At 40.4% G+C, this 17,973-nt stretch overlaps 1 protein-coding gene and 1 non-coding gene across 9 annotated transcripts in view; one reads left to right on the forward strand and one right to left on the reverse strand.

Annotated features, from left to right (window-relative positions):
* CDKAL1 (CDK5 regulatory subunit associated protein 1 like 1) overlaps positions 1–17,973 on the reverse strand; it is a 706,407-nt gene that overhangs the window by 420,402 nt on the left and 268,032 nt on the right. The gene's annotated exons all lie outside the window — the stretch shown is intronic.
* Positions 10,587–10,693, forward strand: LOC128777841 (U6 spliceosomal RNA). The gene has a single exon (XR_008423159.1). It is a non-coding gene; the product is annotated as a U6 spliceosomal RNA (small nuclear RNA).

Genomic DNA, 17,973 nt, shown 5'->3' on the forward strand with positions numbered 1-17,973 from the left:
TACATTAAAAAGATTATTCACCACGACCAAGTGGGATTTATACCTGGGATTCAGGGCTGGTTCAATATCTGCAAAACAATTAACGTGATTCATCACATCAATAAAAGAAAGAACCATATGATCCTCTCAAAAGATGCAGAGAAAGCATCTGACAAAATACAGCATCCTTTCTTGATAAAAACCCTCAAGAAAGTAGGGACAGAAGGAGCATACCTGGAGATCATAAAAGCCATATATGAATGACCCTATGCTAATATCATCCTCAATGGGGAAAAACTGAGAGCTTTCCCCCTAAGGTCAGGAACAAGACAGGGATGTCCACTCCTGCCACTGTTATTCAACACAATATTGAAGTCTTAGCCTCTGCAGTCATACAACACAAAGAAATAAAAGGCATCCAAATCGGCCAGGAAGAGGTCAAACTTTCACTCTTCGCAGATGACACGATACTCTATATGGAAAACCCAAAAGATTCCACCAAAAAACTGCTAGCATTGATTCATGAATTCAGCAAAATTTCAGGATATAAAATCAACACACAGAAATCGGTTGCATTCCTATGCACCAACAATGAAGTGACAGAGAAATCAAGGAATCGATCCCATTTACAGTTGCACAAAAAAACATAAAATACCTAGGAATAAATCTCACCAAAGAGGTGAAAAATCTATACACTGAAAACTAAAGAAAGCTGATGAAAGAAACTGAAGAAGACACAAAAAAATGGAAAAAGATTCCATGCTCCTGGATAGGAAGAACAAATATTGTTAAAATGTCAATACTACCCAAAGCAATCTACATATTCAGTGCAATCCCTATCAAAATAATAGCAGCATTCTTCACAGAGCTAAAACAAACAATCCTAAAATTTGTATGGAACCAGAAAAAACCCCAAATAGCCAAAGGGATCTTGAAAAAGAAAACCAAAGCAGGAGGCATCACAATCCCAAACTTCAAGCTATACTACAAAGCTGTAATCAAGACAGTATGGTCCTGGCACAAAAACAGACACTCAGATCAATGGAAAAGAATAGAGAACCCAAAGATGGACCCACAAATGTATGGCCAACTAATCTAATTCAAGAATGAACCTGGACCACTTGCCTTCACCATACACAAAAATAAACTCAAAATGGATGAAAGACCTAAACATAAGACAGGAAGCCATCAAAATCCTCAAGGAGAAAGCAGGCAAAAACCTCTTTGATCTTGGCTGCAGCAACTGCTTACTCAACACGTCTCTGGAGGCAAGGGAAACAAAAGCGAAAATGAACTACTGGGACCTCATCACAATAAAAAGCTTCTGCACAGCGAAGGAAACAGTCAGCAAAACTAAAAGGCAACCAACAGAATGGGAGAAGATATTTGTAAGTGACATATCAGATAAAGGGTTAGTATCCAAAATCTGTAAAGAACTTATCAAACTCAACACCCAAAAAACAAATAAACCAGTAGAGAAATGGGCAGAAGACATGAATAGACACCTCTCCAAAGAAGACATCCAGATGGTCAAACGACATGTGAAAAAATGCTCAACATCACTCATCATCAGGGAAATACAAATCAAAACCACAATGAGATACTACCTCACACCTGTCAGAATGGCTAACATTAACAACTCAGGCAACAACAGATGTTGGTGAGGATGGGGAGAAAGAGGATCTCTTTTGCATTGTTGGTGGGAATGAAAGCTGGTGCAGCCACTCTGGAAAACAGTATGGAGACAAGACATTAAAAAAAAAAAAAAAATTAAACCACTCTGTACTGTCATTATTTTAATTAAAAGTAGTCTATCTTAACACTAAAATAGTAGGAGTGTCATGATGAAGGATCACACATTTACCTTCAGGAAAAGTTCACTAGATTTTCCTCCTATCTCTCATTTCACCAGCAACCAGCAAAAATCCAAGCTGGTCTACAAAAAACACTGCTGCAGATCATTCTATGTCATCTATCTAAGTTTCCTTACATTTCTATAATAATCTTTACAACTGAAGACGTACAGATAAAAAATAGCAAGGAAAAAAAAAGGCTTCACTGAATATTATCCTGAGTCAGATGACACACCAACTGATACATATAGAAATATAGTAACAGTAATAATTCCAGTTGGATTTTCAGCGTGTTCTATTTGTAGCTAGTGGTTTACTCCCTGGGAGACAAAGTCCCACACCCCTACTAGCAACAACTGTTTTCTTAATGAGTTTACCAAAATAGCATGGTGGAAGATGATGACATTCTGTCAACCATAAAGCACACACTTTCCCAAAATGTTTCCTCTATCCCACCTACAATGCTATTTTTAGTTTTATACAACAATGAAACCAGTACAAAAGATCAATGCTGAGCTAGTATCTGCACCATTCAAAGACAGCACCAAAGATACTTACAGTCACCAAATTATACTTGTTAGCAAAGCAAAAATAGCTGGCTGACCATTAAAGGTGGAAGACAGGTACAACGTGACTCTACTACAGACATGAATTAACTTATGAATAGCCAAACTAAAAACAAAATAGGGCCCCTGAAGGCAATTATGTATCTCCTACCACAGTAGACTTTATTTACCCACTGTGTGTATTAATCCTGAATAGCCATATGTGATCACATCAAGGCATGTGTATTTGTAAATAACAAATATATATGACTTATTCTTTCAGGGCACCTGAGTGGCTCAGTCGGCTAAGCATTCTAATCTAGATTTGGGCTCAGGTCTTGATCTCTTGGTTGTAAGTTCAAGCCCTGCATCGGGCTCTGAAGTTGACAGCATGGAGCCTGCTTGGGATTCTCCCTCCCCCCCCCCCTCTCTCGCATGCACACTCTCTCTCCCAAAATAACGAAGTAAACTTAAATATATATATAGCCAAGTGGATGTATAAAAAACACAAACATACAAGCAAGCATGCGTGAGTGAGTGCACAGACGCATGCACACACACACACAGTTTCCCCATTTCCACCATTAAATGTTCTCAACATCTTGGAGGGTGTTTTTTTTCCTTGGTTGTTTTTGGTTTTTAGTTTGGGTTTTTGACTTTTCGGTACAAATACCCGGCCTCCTTACCAAACATACTGAATCAGAACATGCAAGCACGGAACCAAGGAATCTGTACGTGTAGTATGATTATCATATAACAAAGCTGAAGGCAAATTTACATAATGATATCAGAAACAACATTTTATTTACTTCCTGTGGCTTAATAGTTAACATTTAACTGCTATTAAACTAAGGAACGCTAAAGCTTCACTTCCAAATATTTTTTTTTTTAAGTTTATTATTTTTAAGTTTATTTAGAGCACGAGCAGGGGAGGGGTTGAGACAGAGGATCCCAAGCAGGCTCCATGCTGTCGGCGTGGAGCCCAACCTGGGGCTCAGGTCCACGAACTGTGAAATCATGACCTGAGCCAAAGTCGAGAATCAGATGGTTAACCAACTGAGCCACCCAGGCACACCGTTCACTTCCAAATATTCTGAAGGACAATATGTGGGAAGTGATCTGTAGCCAAGACTTACCTCGGGATTAACCTCCTGAAGGCTTCGCAATGAATGTATCAACAACAACCACAACAAGCCCTGAATAACAGACCTCAGAATATATTAAAAAGTAAAGGAATATCAGCAAGCAGAGTTTATTGTTTTTGCTTCCTCAGTGGCTCTGGAGGCTGACGTCTGCCAGGGTGAAATCTCACAGGAAACACTAGCTGAAGTTAATTCTATAACTTATAACAGGTACCACATTTTGGCGCCTAGGATAAGAGGTATTGTTCTAACATGGGTCAAAACATCCTGGGAAAAGAAAAAAAAAATCTTTTATTTCCACTGTGTTGAAACTAGAAAGCTAAATTCAGATAATTGTCTAATCTGTGTGGGAAAATAACTTAAAATTGTTTGGGTCAAATAATGGTGTAATTATATAATGAAGAGAGAGGAGGTGTTTTAAGCCAAAATGGAAAAGTAATGCCTAAGCATTTATGCAATTACCCACCAATTTCAACAAATTCTCCAAATTTGAATATTTCGATTCTAGTTAGCACTAAATTAAGTAAAATTCAATTGTCCATCTCTAGCTTTTAGAGAGTATAAACTAAGGCAGGATCACAACAAAAATCAGTTATTGGAGATAAAATGAGGGAACTAGCAGGTCCTAAAAGGACAGCTAACTGTCCCACCCAAACCTCCGTGGGAGGAAAGCGTCTCCCACTCAGGCCTCTTGCACAATATTTTGGTGCAATTCTCCTTCATACATATTACACCGTATTTCCTTGAAAGACTGGAGGATTCCCTCTCAATTCAGTGACAGCTCCTTTTTTTCTTTATTGGGGCAAGAAGAGGGAGAGATAAAAGCTACCCCTATTAAGTATAGAATTTAATCCTTTTTAAAGAACTATTATGCTGTTTCTCAGAAACATTAGGACACAAAAGGGATGTTACACCTCAGATGGAGGGAATAACGTAAATGTAAGAACTGGAACAGGAACAGTAAAGAATAATAGTTTCAAGATGAATAATATACCAGTTGAGAACTTTCTTCCCAAGAGGCGGGTCATAACCCTAAGGAAGCTGCTCTCCGAAGGAGGCCAAAGTAAGTCGTAGGACACCTCTGTCTCCCCAGTAAACCTCGATATACAGGCAAACACCAAGGTATGGAATGTTTCCTTTTTTAAAAAAGAATCAACTGATGCAATACGTACAACAGTTTATCCAAATATTATAGATCAAGCCAGGTGTGTGAATGCCCATAGCTCCCAAACAGTATGAAACAAGTTAACAGGAAAGCTGTTTATTGGTTTTCCCAGAGAAGATTCCTTGCCTACCCTTAAATGGTTTGGTTTTTTTTCCTGTTTTTCAGTAGATTGTATAGGATAATTCTTCCTTATATTCCCAAATACCTCCTATCCTATTTTACTTTTTCCCCCTAGGTTAAATCGGGAAAACGGGTTCATTTTAAGATTCTTTTTTAGAGAAAGACATTCTAATTTGGCTTAATAATACCACTTCTAGGGAGGCTTACTGATTGCTGATAGGAGTGAAAATTGCTTTAACTCTTGTGAAGACAAACCTGCTAACAAGTGTTAAAAGCCTTACTGTATTTTCCCCAAAAACTCTATTTCCAATCTGACAAACATTCATGTTTAAATGCTCAATTTGTATACACCGTATAAAAAAAAAAAAAAATCTTTCCAAGTATGGAGTTCTAAAAATAAAACACTCTTGCGGGCATAGTAATAAATAGTAAGCCAATAGTTACACAATGCTTACTGCGTGGAAGGCACTATTTTAAGCACTTTACATATATAAGAGCCCTTTTAATCAACCTCATGAGGTCTGCGTTGTTACTGCCCTTCTTTTACAGATAAAGAAATTGAGACAGAATGTGACTAAGTAATTTATTAAAGGCTACTGAGTGGTGAGACTAGGATTTGAAACTAAGACGCCCCAGACCATGCTGCTTCAAGACAGACTCCAACTGCCAGACTAACGCACAGTGCTTCCACTGGTATCTCCTGACATCCATGACCAAAGGTGAATCCTAAGTCATCTAAATTTCATCATTACAAAAGAAAGATATCAGTAAAAGCAAGTAAAACATATATAACACATGGTAAATTCTCAAATTCTATTGACATTTTTGGATCCTTTAATTGCTGGAAAAACTCAACCACTTTCTTTTTCTCTTATTTGTAAAAAAAAAAAAAAAAAAAGTCACTTGTCAGCTACAAAAATGTTAACATGAAACAGCCATAAACCCTGCGCAGTCACTAGTCACCAGATGCACACTCCAGCGGAGTATTTACGCCAGGAATAAGATTATCTCTTTCTTGTCTCATTCAACTTGCCACAGGATAGCTGTAGTGTAAAGGTGAGTTTCTAGATAGGATTACCTCTTGATGCTTTTATTTTTTTCCAAGTTTATTTATTTATTTTGAGAGAGAGAGAGGAGAGAGAGCATGTGTGTGCAAGCAGGGGAGAGGCAGAGAGAGGGAGAGAGAATCCCAAGCAGGCGTCCCACTGTCAGTGTAGAATCCAACTCAGGGCTCAGTGCCATGAACCATGATATCATGACCTGAGCTGAAATCCAGACGCTTAACTGACTGAGCAACCCAGGCGCCCCGGCCTTTGTTTTTTTTTTTTTGTTTTTTTGTGGGGTTTTTTTGAGAAAATATTTTTATAATATACCAATCTACTCCATTTGTGGTTACAGAATAACTGAAACTCAGAAAATCAAACAGCCTTTGTCACACATCATCAGCCTGATTTGCTTCAAGACATATCTTTTCCCACTGCCATTTCTTGAAGACAGCTTCAAATTAATGACACAGTTACCCAACTAACTCACTACCAAAAAATGCAGGTATAGCGTATCTGTGGGACATATACTCTCACTTTCTCCTTGCATCTATGAAGGAAAAGGAGGCCAAATCGAAGCTCCTGAAGGATCTTTTCAATGCTCAGGAGGAGGGATCTTGTGAGGAAGAATGGTGTTAACTCACATAACACACTCTCACCTCATTTTCGATGTGCACAGACTCCTTGGGAGGTATCCCTGAGACAGGTGGTAGGGGCTCTGGTTTTCAGAGAAGAAGACGGAAGTTGCAAGAATTTACAGGACACAGACTAATTAAGGGCCAGGAAGAGTGTAGGCACCCACCTCTTTTTTACTTAGAGTAACGAAGATTCGAGGGGTTGTTTTGGTTTGTTTTATTTTGGAGGGGGAGGCTGTTTGCTTCATCTGCATTATTTTAATGGAGAAATGTATTAGTAATCTGACTAGCTTTACTGAGATAAAACTGACATACAGTACACTGCACGTATTTACAAGATGCACTTTGCAGCACCCGGGTGGCTCAGTCGGTTGAGCTTCCGACTTGGGCTCAGGTCATGATCTCACGGTTCCTGAGTTTGAGCCCTGCATCGGGTTCATTGCTGTCAGCACAGAGCCCGCTTTGGATCCTCTGTCTCTCTCTCTCTCTCTCTGCCCCTCCCCTGCACGTGCACGTGCTCTCTCTCCCTGAAAAATAAAATGTGCACCTTGATGACAGTTGATAAATGAATGTATCTGTGAAATTATCAACCCCGAAGGTTTCTTGTGTCCGTTTGTGTTTTTTCCATCCGGTCTGTCACCTCTCCAGCCCAGGAGCCGGAACCCCAACTTTCTCTCACCGTTAGTATTCATGATAAACTAGTTTTGTAGCGTTTTATATAAATAGACTCATAAGGTGTACACTCCTTTATGTCTGACCGCTTTCATCCATACTATAGAGTGTATCAACAGTGCATTGTTCTTTATTGCTGAGTTCTATTCCATGGATTCCATGTTTTGCCAGCTTGTCCCCATGAGGCCATGGGTCAAAAGTGGGAGATGGAAAGGCTAGACAGGAGAGAAAGGACTGGCTTTTCCTTATCTGCTTCCCATCTGTTGGTGGCACCAGTTTCTAACTCTGATAGAGTTTAACATCAGCACTCTTAACCGAAGAGCCAATACCTTAAATCTCATGGTCTGCTCCAAGTATTTATTATGGCTGCTTCAAGAAAAAGAAACGTAAATGGTACAAAAATTAAGACGGAAGAAATGTGTTGCCTGCTTCCTGTAGCCTAGATAAAGATAAGCTTAGGCTGAAAGCAAGGAGGGGAGAAACAGATCTTTGATATGAGAGGCCCTCTCCACCTCTATAACCCAAAAAAGCTCAAAGTTCAGTAATGTGGACTCCAGTACGGTTCAGACACAAACCAACCAATCAACCAACCAACCAACCAACCAACCAACCAACCAACCAACCAAAAAGCCATGCTAGTGGAAACAGAGCTAAAGCTTGCGAAAACAGAGGCTGTGAAGTGAGAAATTTCCCAGGAGAGCAGAATGGAGCCTGGAAGACACCTGACCTACCCCCACAAGGGTCCTTTCCCAAGCACCTCCCTCTAACAGGCATACCCATGCCTAACAGAGATGACAATACACTTCCTTGTGAAAGTGCAATTAAGGTGCAGCACAAAGACAGGGAACAAGCAGAGGCCAAGACAGGGCAGGAGCAGGCTCTGACAGGCTCAGAGACAATGACCAGGCAGGGTCTCTGCTACTACGATTACTGCAAATGGAACTGACCATAAACCAACTAGTAGCCCACTTAGTTTTAAGGGAGTTGATTTGCCAAAGAACCACAAAAAAAAACGCTAAACGTCTAAGTCAATGGCTCTTAAACTAGAAAGCGCACTTGATGCTTTGGGAGGTAGTATTGAAGGACATACCACTGGAGCCCCTGTTCTGAGTCATTAGGTCTGGGGTGACAGCCCATTATTTGCTATGTGGCTGGTCCCGACCACACTGAGAACCACAGATCTGAGGCAACCTGAGGTCCCTCCCTCCCAATTCCCCACAAGAGGTGAGAGAGTTAGTGCAGTTGCAGTTTCCAATGGTCGTTCAGTCCTTCTCAAAGGCCACCCCTGAGAGGCCATGGGAGACCAGGGAAAAGGAGACACTCTCAGAGATAAAAATCACTAAGAAATTAACCTTCTCCCAGTACAGGGGCACCCAACTCTCCTGGACTAGGAAAGAGTGATCACTGATCCTTGTGTGTACTTTTCCAGGATCCTCCTTTAAACATGGGAACGTCTACTGCAATCTCCCTGGTCTGGCTTGAGCACTACGGATAGACATGTTATTCTTCAGCCACAGGGGGCAAGACCATGAGATGCTCCCTCAGATTTGAGAAAGAAGACAATACATCACTAAAGATCCTGCTGTTGGAACTAGATGAGACCTGGAAAAGTCCTTTTTTGGGGAGGCAGTGAGAGCGTTTCATCTAAGGGCAAATTTTCATTAGGAACACGCATAAGAGGAAAAATGTATATGGCTATTTGGGAGTGGAAAGGGTGAACGACAGGACACGCTGGTATACCCCGCCCTGGACTTGGTCCCATTCCATGTCCTAAAAGAATACTGGTTTTGTTCAAGAATGGACCCCTCCCTCCTGTCATCCTCCTTTCTCAGGTCAAGGTGAACTCACTGTGTCTTCAATTCTAGAGTATTCTAGGGCATGATTAATCAAAGGGAAGTAATTCCTTTCCTCCTCTCATAAACGGTTAGCCCAGGAACTCAGACCTAAGCCAATTGGTGCACGGCTTTCTCAAGGAACCAAGAATTAGTTCATACTTGTACAAGGATAAAATTCAACGAAATGCACTGAGAGTTTGGGGGAAATAGTCTCTTAAAATATTACCCCTTCCTTTTACAGATTATGAACTAAAGACCATTTGACCCCTAAGGCTAAAGCCAAAGGAAGACAGAGTCAAAGAAATCACAGAAAAATGCAGACAACACCACTGGATTAAGGTGTATCTCCTACTCTGAGTTCTACAAGTCACTGTATCTCATTATCATTAGGATTTCTATGATCTACAGTCGAAATGTATGGATCCACATAACGAATAGGGCCACCAAACCCATTAAGAGCTTCAAAGAACCAATTAAATAGTGTTTGTTGCCATGACAATTTGTATCTTCCTTAATCTGAATAATTTTCTATGCATTTGCATTCTCTCTAGGTGCTAACTGTGAGAAATGCCTTGTGCTGGGAGATTTTGAGGTTCACAAGATGGACAGTCCTTTCCTTCGAACTAGAAGAGAATTCTAGGGTTAGGACATTATAGAAACTCTATGAGACTGTTGGGGGAATTTCCTGGGTTTCTGAAGTTTGAGTGTTGCTAAGTAAGACTCCAGAATCATACACACACCCCACACCCCCTCAAAAAGTACATCCTTCTAGTTCAAGCCTAACATTTTACAAACAAGAAATGGAGGGGCACCTGGGTGGCTCAGTCAGCTAAGCATCCAACTCTTGATCTCAGCTCAGGTCATGATCTCCCAGTTTGTGGGATCAAACCCCGCATCGGACTCTGTGATGACAGTGCAGAGCCTGTTTTGGATTCTTTCTCCCTCCCCCTCTCTCTGGCCCCTCCCCTGCTCGCTCTCTCTTTTAAAACAAACTTTAAAAATTTTTTTAATTAAAAAAAAAAAAAAAATGAGTAAAAAATGGAGACCGAATGATTCAGCTCATTGACTTGAAGAAGCAAAAACCAGGTTTTCTAAAATGTAATCTAATACTTCAGTACTGGTTGTTCTTAACCTCTTCTCCTGCCCAAAGACAGTGCTGAGATTTGCCCCAGTCATACCCACAAAGTGATCCTGAATGAAAGGAGATGAGAGAAGAGGTGGGGTGTCAGAGCATCACTCCATTTGGGAGGGGCAACTTCTTTTATTGCAGTCTTACTATGTTAGAGTTATATGCAATTTTCTTTGGTTTGTTTTGGATTTTTTAATGTTTATTTATTTATTTTGAAAGGGGGGAGGGGCAGAGAGAGAGAGAGAATGATTGATTGATTGAAAGAGACAGAATCCCAAGCAGGCTCTGCATTGTCAGAGCAGAGCCCGATGTGGGAGCCCAAACTCACAAACTATGAGACCATGACCTGAGCCAAAGTCAAGAGTCAGATACTTAACTGACTGAGCCATCCAGTTGCCCCAGTTTTGGATTTTTAAATTTGGTCCCAAAATACAGGACTCTAAAATTCATTTTTTAAAAAAAATCCTTGCACTCACTTCAGTAGCACATATACTAAAATTGGAACGATACAGAGAAGATTAACATGTCCCCTGCCCACAGATGACACACAAATTCGTGAAGTGTTCCATATTTTAAAAAGGAGGGAAGGAGGGAGGGAGGGAGGGAGGGAAGGAAGGAAGGAAGGAAGGAAGGAAGGAAGGAAGGAAGGAAACTCCTTTATGACACAAATCCTCTGCCTTAAGAAATAAAATAGAATGAAGAGAATCTTGAATAGTAGCTCATATTATCGTGCTCAACTTCATATAATTTTAAAGTGTTATGGGGATCTAGGACAAAACATAATATTGGACTTCTGTCACTGGGTTTATTTTATTTATTTGAAGGAAGTGAAAACGAGTCATATTTCTACTATATTTTTGCTAGTCATCATTCTAAAGTTAGATGAAAAAAATTCAAGTTATGATAATGTCGTTGATTGATAATAATCCATTTTAAAATAGACCAGAAACCTATTTTAAAAATCTATTTACATAAAGAAATCCATTATCATATTCACACTGAAAATAGTCTCTCCAAGTACTGAAAGGCACACAGTAGAGTCTGTTGGCCTACAAGCCAAATCTCTTCTGTACAGATAAGAAATCAAAATTATTAATGCCAATCTGCTACCATACTCAGTACAGAATTGAAGGCTACTTTTTGTGTTTTGACATGTCGATCTTCTGAGCCTGAGAACGAATACTGTTTATCAAGACACTTGAACACAAGACTCTACCTAATGATGGTTACCTATTTGGTGTTAACACATGTAACTAAACTTGAAGGATAACTCCTTGCGTTTCATCAACCCACAGAAGTTTCAGTGGAATGAGAAAACAAGTGGATAGACCTAATATAATTAATATCTATACTACACTACTCATTGTATTAAGTATGCAGGAATTGAAGTGAATCTGTTAAAGACTAAATACAAAGATTACAGTCTTGAGTTTTTGATGAAATCTTATGACTGACTCTTGTATACACACACATGCGCGCACACGTGTGCACACACACACACACACCCACAAGATTCTACAGACAGTGGGAGTATAAACTGGTGTGGCTACCGTAGACAACGGTATGCCAGTTCCTCAAAATGTTAAACACAGGATTACTATGTAATCCAACAATTCCAATTCCAATATACACATAAAAGAAATGAAAGCAGGGACATAAACAGATATTTGCACACTAATGTTTATAGCAGTGTTATTCACAATAGCCAAAGGTAGAACAACCCAATTGCCCATCAACGGGAGAACACCTAAATAGAATGTGGTATACAGATACAAAGGACTGTTACTCAGCCTTAAAAAACGAAGTCCTGGGGGTGCCTGGGTGACTCAGTCGGTTGAGCGTCCAACTTCAGCTCAAGTCATGATCTCGAGGTCCGTGAGTTCAAGCCCCACGTCAGGCTCTGTGCTGACAGCTCAGAATGTGGAGCCTGCTTCAGGTTCTGTGTCTCCCTCTCTCTCTGCCCTTCCCTCGCTTGTATTCTCTCTCTCTCTCTCTCTCAGAAATAAACATTTAAAAAAAGTGAAATTCTGATAAAACATGGATAAACCAGAAGGACACATGTTATATGATTCCACTTACATAAGGTGCTTAGAATAGTCAAGTTCATAAAGACAAACAGGTGAATAGTGGTTGCCACAGCAGGGGGGTCTGGGGGCTGTTGTTTAATGGATACACTGTTTCAGAATGGCACCATAAAAAAGTTCTAGAGGTGGATGGCGGTGACCGCTGCACAAAAATAGGAATGTACTTAATGCCACTGAATGTGACACTTAAAAATAGTTAAAACGGTATATTTTATGTTATGTATATTTTACTACAATAAAAACCAAAACCAAAACCAAAACAAAAGAGTAAAACACTGGTTAATGACAACAAGGCATCATAAAAGCTTCAAAAAAAAAAAAAAAAAGCAAAGTTCTATAAATAATTTCAAGAGTTCACGGGAGCACTTAAAGATCAAAAATGAATCCCAAACTCCTGCTAAAGTTCAACATAAATAGAATGAAACAGGCACCATAGTACTTTTTATAGATCTCAGCTTTCTGTGATCCCTGTAATGCTTGCCAACAAAGTCCCATGCCTAAAATATAATAAAAGCCTTAAAACAGCAGTTTTTCTCCTCCTCTGAAGTTGTCTTTCCCACACTGAAACAGAGCAACAGCAGTTCCACACTGGTTGTTTGTATTTCATCACTGTTTTCAGACAGAACAAGAGATCTGCTGCCTACACACCATTCCTCTGCATCAACACCCATTTTCTTATGCAATTTTAAGTTCTGTTGGCAGGTTAAAGACATTTTTTTCCAACCACAAACAAAAACTTCTTTTGATACTCTATGTGAATGTTCAAGGAAATGTTCCCAATTAAAAAAAAAAAAAAGACTATTTAAAACAATAATATGGAAGTATGTCCACAGTCAAAAAAAAAACAAAAACAAAAACTTAAGTTCTAGATATAAGGCATATAAAGACGACATGGCTACTTTGTTGAAAATCACCTGTCTTTATTTTTTCAATCAGGAACTTAGGAAATGTTAAAAGGACACGATGCTGAAAAAAAAAAAGGCAGAACCACATCACTGAGTCTCCCATTCAACTCCATGGACAGACTTTTTTTATTTTTTAAGTTTGTTTTTGGTCTAAAACATTGCTTTGCAACAAACCCTATAATGGAGTGTTTCAATCCAACTGTTCTTTCTTAAGAGTTATAGATAAAAAGTAGCTTTCTGCTGGAAATTTTTAGTTTTAAAAACACTTAAATCTTAGTACATACTTTTAATATATGGTAAATACATTTCTGCTGTTATTAACAAACCTTTGTAAAACCAGACAATCAAAAAGGTGACCAATGATAGCTAAGACTTCTATGTACCTGTAGGCAATGCCAGGCACTGTTCACATATACACTTTATATATATTCATTAAATTAATCCTGAAAACAACCTTGTGAAGTAGGTGCTACTATTATTCCCTGTTTTACAAAGACATAACAAAGGCATGGAGAGACCCAGTTGTTTGACAAATATCTCAAACATCACGGAACCAGTTAAATGGTAGAGATAATACACGAATCCCGGACAGTCCGGCTCTGCCATCCATTCTAACTGTCACACATAGTACCTGTCATAATACGCTGAGAAAATAAAGATCATTTCGATAACACTGAGCAAGTTATTCAATAAAGTAATATAAAATATTTCAGTCTCTTTTTGATCATAGTATTGTTTGCTTTCTTAACAAAACACTAACGACTGCATTAGAGAGTGCCATTCACAGGATTAAACACACTAGTAAAATCTAGATTTTTGGTGCTATCCATGACCAAGAAGGAAGGAAGTCACAGAGACTGAGGCCTACATCTTCATTTTTAATCTTTTTCTAAGTTTACAATCAACGTTGCAAGCACAAAAACAAAGTTAGTGCCAACAGGGTTGGTAGTTCCCTCGATCAAGAAATAATTTTATCGACGATAAAGTGTCGATGACTAACCAAACTTTTATAAATGGACACGCAGTTGGAATTTTTAATAAATTAGCTTCTAGATGATGAAGTGTAGGTAAGTTGTCCAAAACAATTAGAGGTTTGGAGGAAGGACTTGGTTCATGATACGTATGACTCACATGTGTCTCACGGCAAAACAAAAACCACCAGACATTTATCTCTTAAAAACAAAAGACACGGAGTCTGGCACCAGCCTGCCAAGCAAGAAATACCATGTGCAAGTCAGACACTCGTGTGCCGTTTAAAAATAAAAAAGAGAGATAGGCATGTGATGAGTGATGACTCCTAAGCCTGACCTTCTCTGAAATACACAATTCCATTTATAACTTTCCCCAAACATCAAAACACCTGAAAATAGCAAGTTTCACAAAAGAAGCAAGAGAGAAAAACAAAAAGGAAGTTTTATAAGTCAGAGGACAAAATATCTTACAGGAATAGCTCTTTGTCACATTGACCGGATTCATTCAGCAGGTTCCCCTCCTCCCTGTATTTTTATTTACACGAACTCAAGGAGGCCAGCATCTCTCTCCTCAAGCTGACTAGGTTGAGTCCACTGGTCTAGGGGATCAACTTCCATTTGGAAAAATTCTTGCTCAAAACTCTGGTTTCCACATCGAAGGAGAAAGACTGCAGGTAAGACCGAAGGTTGCTACATCTATTTGTATATGGATTCTGTTGGAAGAGGACATTATCTAATTACACGTATCGAGAACACCTCTTCCAGGACCAAATTCAGGTTGATCTCTGGGTAGAAAACAAAGTCATCTCCCCAAAACGTAATGTGATGTGATGTACTAATCTTCCAAAAATGATCTAAACAAAATAGAGCGGAGAGGAGATACAAAGCCAACAAAGAAATCTCAGAGACTGCAGAGGAACAGGAGGGCTGTCTGTAGCCTGCCTGCCCATATGTGCCATTTGGCAATAGTTTCATTAAGTCACAACTAATAATCAACTTGGGTTATCAATAAACTGGGACCATCCAAAAATTCATTAATTAGCCTTGAGTTGTCAGCAACAGTTTTTCAAGTATTTACAGCAAATACAGCCTGTAAATACAGCCTGTCACTAAGGGATATGCGTTCATGTCACAGGTACTGCCAGCAAGAATCAAGCCATACTCTAAAAGTCCATGAGAGCTGTCATAAAGGCATAGAGTATGACACAAAGTAGTATTACTTCCAACTGAAGTACCAAAACCAGAAAAACAAACGTAAAACCCCATCAAAGGTGTCTCAGCACGGACTCTCTATTTCTGTATGCATCTGGCCTCAGACTAGCAACAGGTCCTTCGCCAAGCAGCAGCGAGTGACAGTTCTACATCTGCCTACCTACCTTGTCACCTACAGCCCCTGAGAACCCCGCAATCTCATCAGAACCCAGCTTGAAAACCTCTGCCTACTAAGTCAAATTCAAACCTGGCATCCTGCCTTTTAGGGGACATGGTCAGCACACACTTACTGAGCGTGTAAAAGGGACGTGGAGAAGACAAAGAGGTTAAGCTGCAACAGCGAAACAGAAAATGTTCCAGAAGAGGAGAATGTCAAGGAACAAAGGCGAAGGAAGAAGACAAACCACAGGAGGGGCTGCCGGGAAGGTAAGGAAAAGAGGATTAAAGGTGGAAGAAGGAATCAACAATTTCAGATTCGATCAAGAGGTCAAGATTTGACCTGTGCTGTCTCCGCCCTACTCAGAAGAACAGCTGGTAGGAGACAGAAATAGAAAAATAAGTTCAGCGGGAATTCCTAATTAGTTACAACTTATCTCCTAGAGGAGCTTAAAACCTTGCTTCTTTTTACTAATTATCAAACACCCATAGCATTTTAACACTCAATAGTTTTTTGTGGATGTTTTTAGCTTTTTAAAAAAGATCTTATTTTTAAGTAATCTCTACCCTGAACATGGGGCTCAAAGTTACAGCCCTGGGATCAAGACTCGCATGCTCTACTGAGCCAGCCAGGCGCCGAACAGCAAAGAGTTTTGTTAAATAGAGATAAGCACACTATATCAAGCATTCCCAATGGGTGGCTCCAGTTATTTGTATGGGCCTCTTGCTAACGGACTGTACAGTGGCCCCCAAAATCCCTGCCTCCCAGTATTCATGCCCTTGTAATCCTTTCCCCTTAAGGGTAAGCCGGATCTCTAACTTGCTTCTAACCAATAATATGGCAAAGATGTTAGGATGTCACTTGTGTTAATAACACCTGTCTTACAAGGAAACTCTCTCCTCTGATAACTCTGAAGAAGGAAGCTGCCATGTTGTAAATCAGTATTTGGAGGGGGCCACATGGCAAGGAACTGAGGGTGGCCTCCAACTGCCAGCCAGCAAGAAATTGAGGCCCTCAATCCAACAGCCTGTAAGGAACCAAATGCTCTCAACAACTATGAGAATTCAGGAGGGGGCCCTTCCCCGGTCAAGCCTTCTGAGAGAACTCAGCCCTCATAGACACTACTATGATCACAGCCTTTCAGATGACTCTAAACGAGGCCCTGACTCCTGCCTTTCTGACGCGGTGAGGTAATAACCAAATGCTGTTTTTAGTGGCTATGTTTGCAGGGATATGTTATACAGCAATAACTAATGCAGGGCCTTTAGAAGTGCCAAGCCATCTATTTACATGATCAATGAGGGTCAGAAGAACATGGTCTTTCTGACAGAGAATCAAGAGGCTTCACACACCTGCACCCACACTACAAACTATATAACTTACACGTTAGCAAAAGCAGTAGACCCACACACAGGCCTCCTCGAGGCTCATGCCATGCACCTTCCACCTAGGGCCTCTGCCTCTACCTGACACGCTCTTCCCCAGACACCCGCGTGGCTCACTCTGTCTTCATAGTTCAGATCAAAGAGCACCGCCTCACAGGCTGCCCCCAAAACGCCTCTGTCCAAAACAGCCCCCTCTGTAACCTCTACATCTCCACAGCCTGCTTTAGTTTCCCCATTACACTCACCACTCTCCTACGATTGTCATGGTATCTTCTGTTTACCCGTTTGTCTGTTTCTTTCACTAGAAACGAAACTCCATGAAGACAAGGATTTTGTCCCCAGTGTGACATCCCTCACACCTCAGTGTCTGGCACACAGTAGGCTGTCAGTGCACATTCTGGAATGGAGGCACGAATGCAGGGCTGCGGTGTCGAGCTTTCCCAAGCTCACAGTGAAAGGGCGACCACGCCACCAAGCCAGAACTTGAGTTTAAGACAGCTGGAGACTGGGGCCCACACTCCTCATCAGTAGCCTCCTAAGGTGTGTCCTCGTGGGACTGGAAAGACAGAAGTCAATAATAAATGTACGCATTATAGACGGGGCCAAGTCACCTCAGCAGCTGGCTGTCCTTGTGGTTGGGGACATCAGTCTGGTATTTTACTATCGTCGTGACTTTAAGCAAATAAATCCCTTATTCGTTCTTTGCCTCTTCTTTTTTTTTTTTTTTTTATTTTTTTTTTTTTAACGTTTATTTTTGAGACAGAGAGAGACAGAGCATGAACGGGGGAAGGTCAGAGAGAGAGGGAGACACAGAATCTGAAACAGGCTCCAGGCTCTGAGCTGTCAGCACAGAGCCTGACGTGGGGCTCGAACTCACGGACCGCGAGACCATGACCTGAGCCAAAGTCGGACGCTTAACCAACTGAGCCACCCAGGCGCCCCTCTTTGCCTCTTCTTTAAATTCAGGATAACTGGAGTCCCAATGTCACAATGCTGCTAGCAAGAATAAACAAGTTAATACCTGTAAGTTACTTAGAAAAGCCTTGGAACTGCATAGGTACACATTATTATTTATTTTATTGTAGAATAAATTTATACCCCATGCACCCATTTCTCCCACTCCTCTCCCTCTGGCAATGAC

This window comes from Panthera pardus, unplaced genomic scaffold, assembly GCF_024362965.1.
Source record: "Panthera pardus isolate Hobbes unplaced genomic scaffold, ASM2436296v1 HiC_scaffold_17, whole genome shotgun sequence".
Lineage (NCBI taxonomy): Eukaryota > Metazoa > Chordata > Mammalia > Carnivora > Felidae > Panthera > Panthera pardus.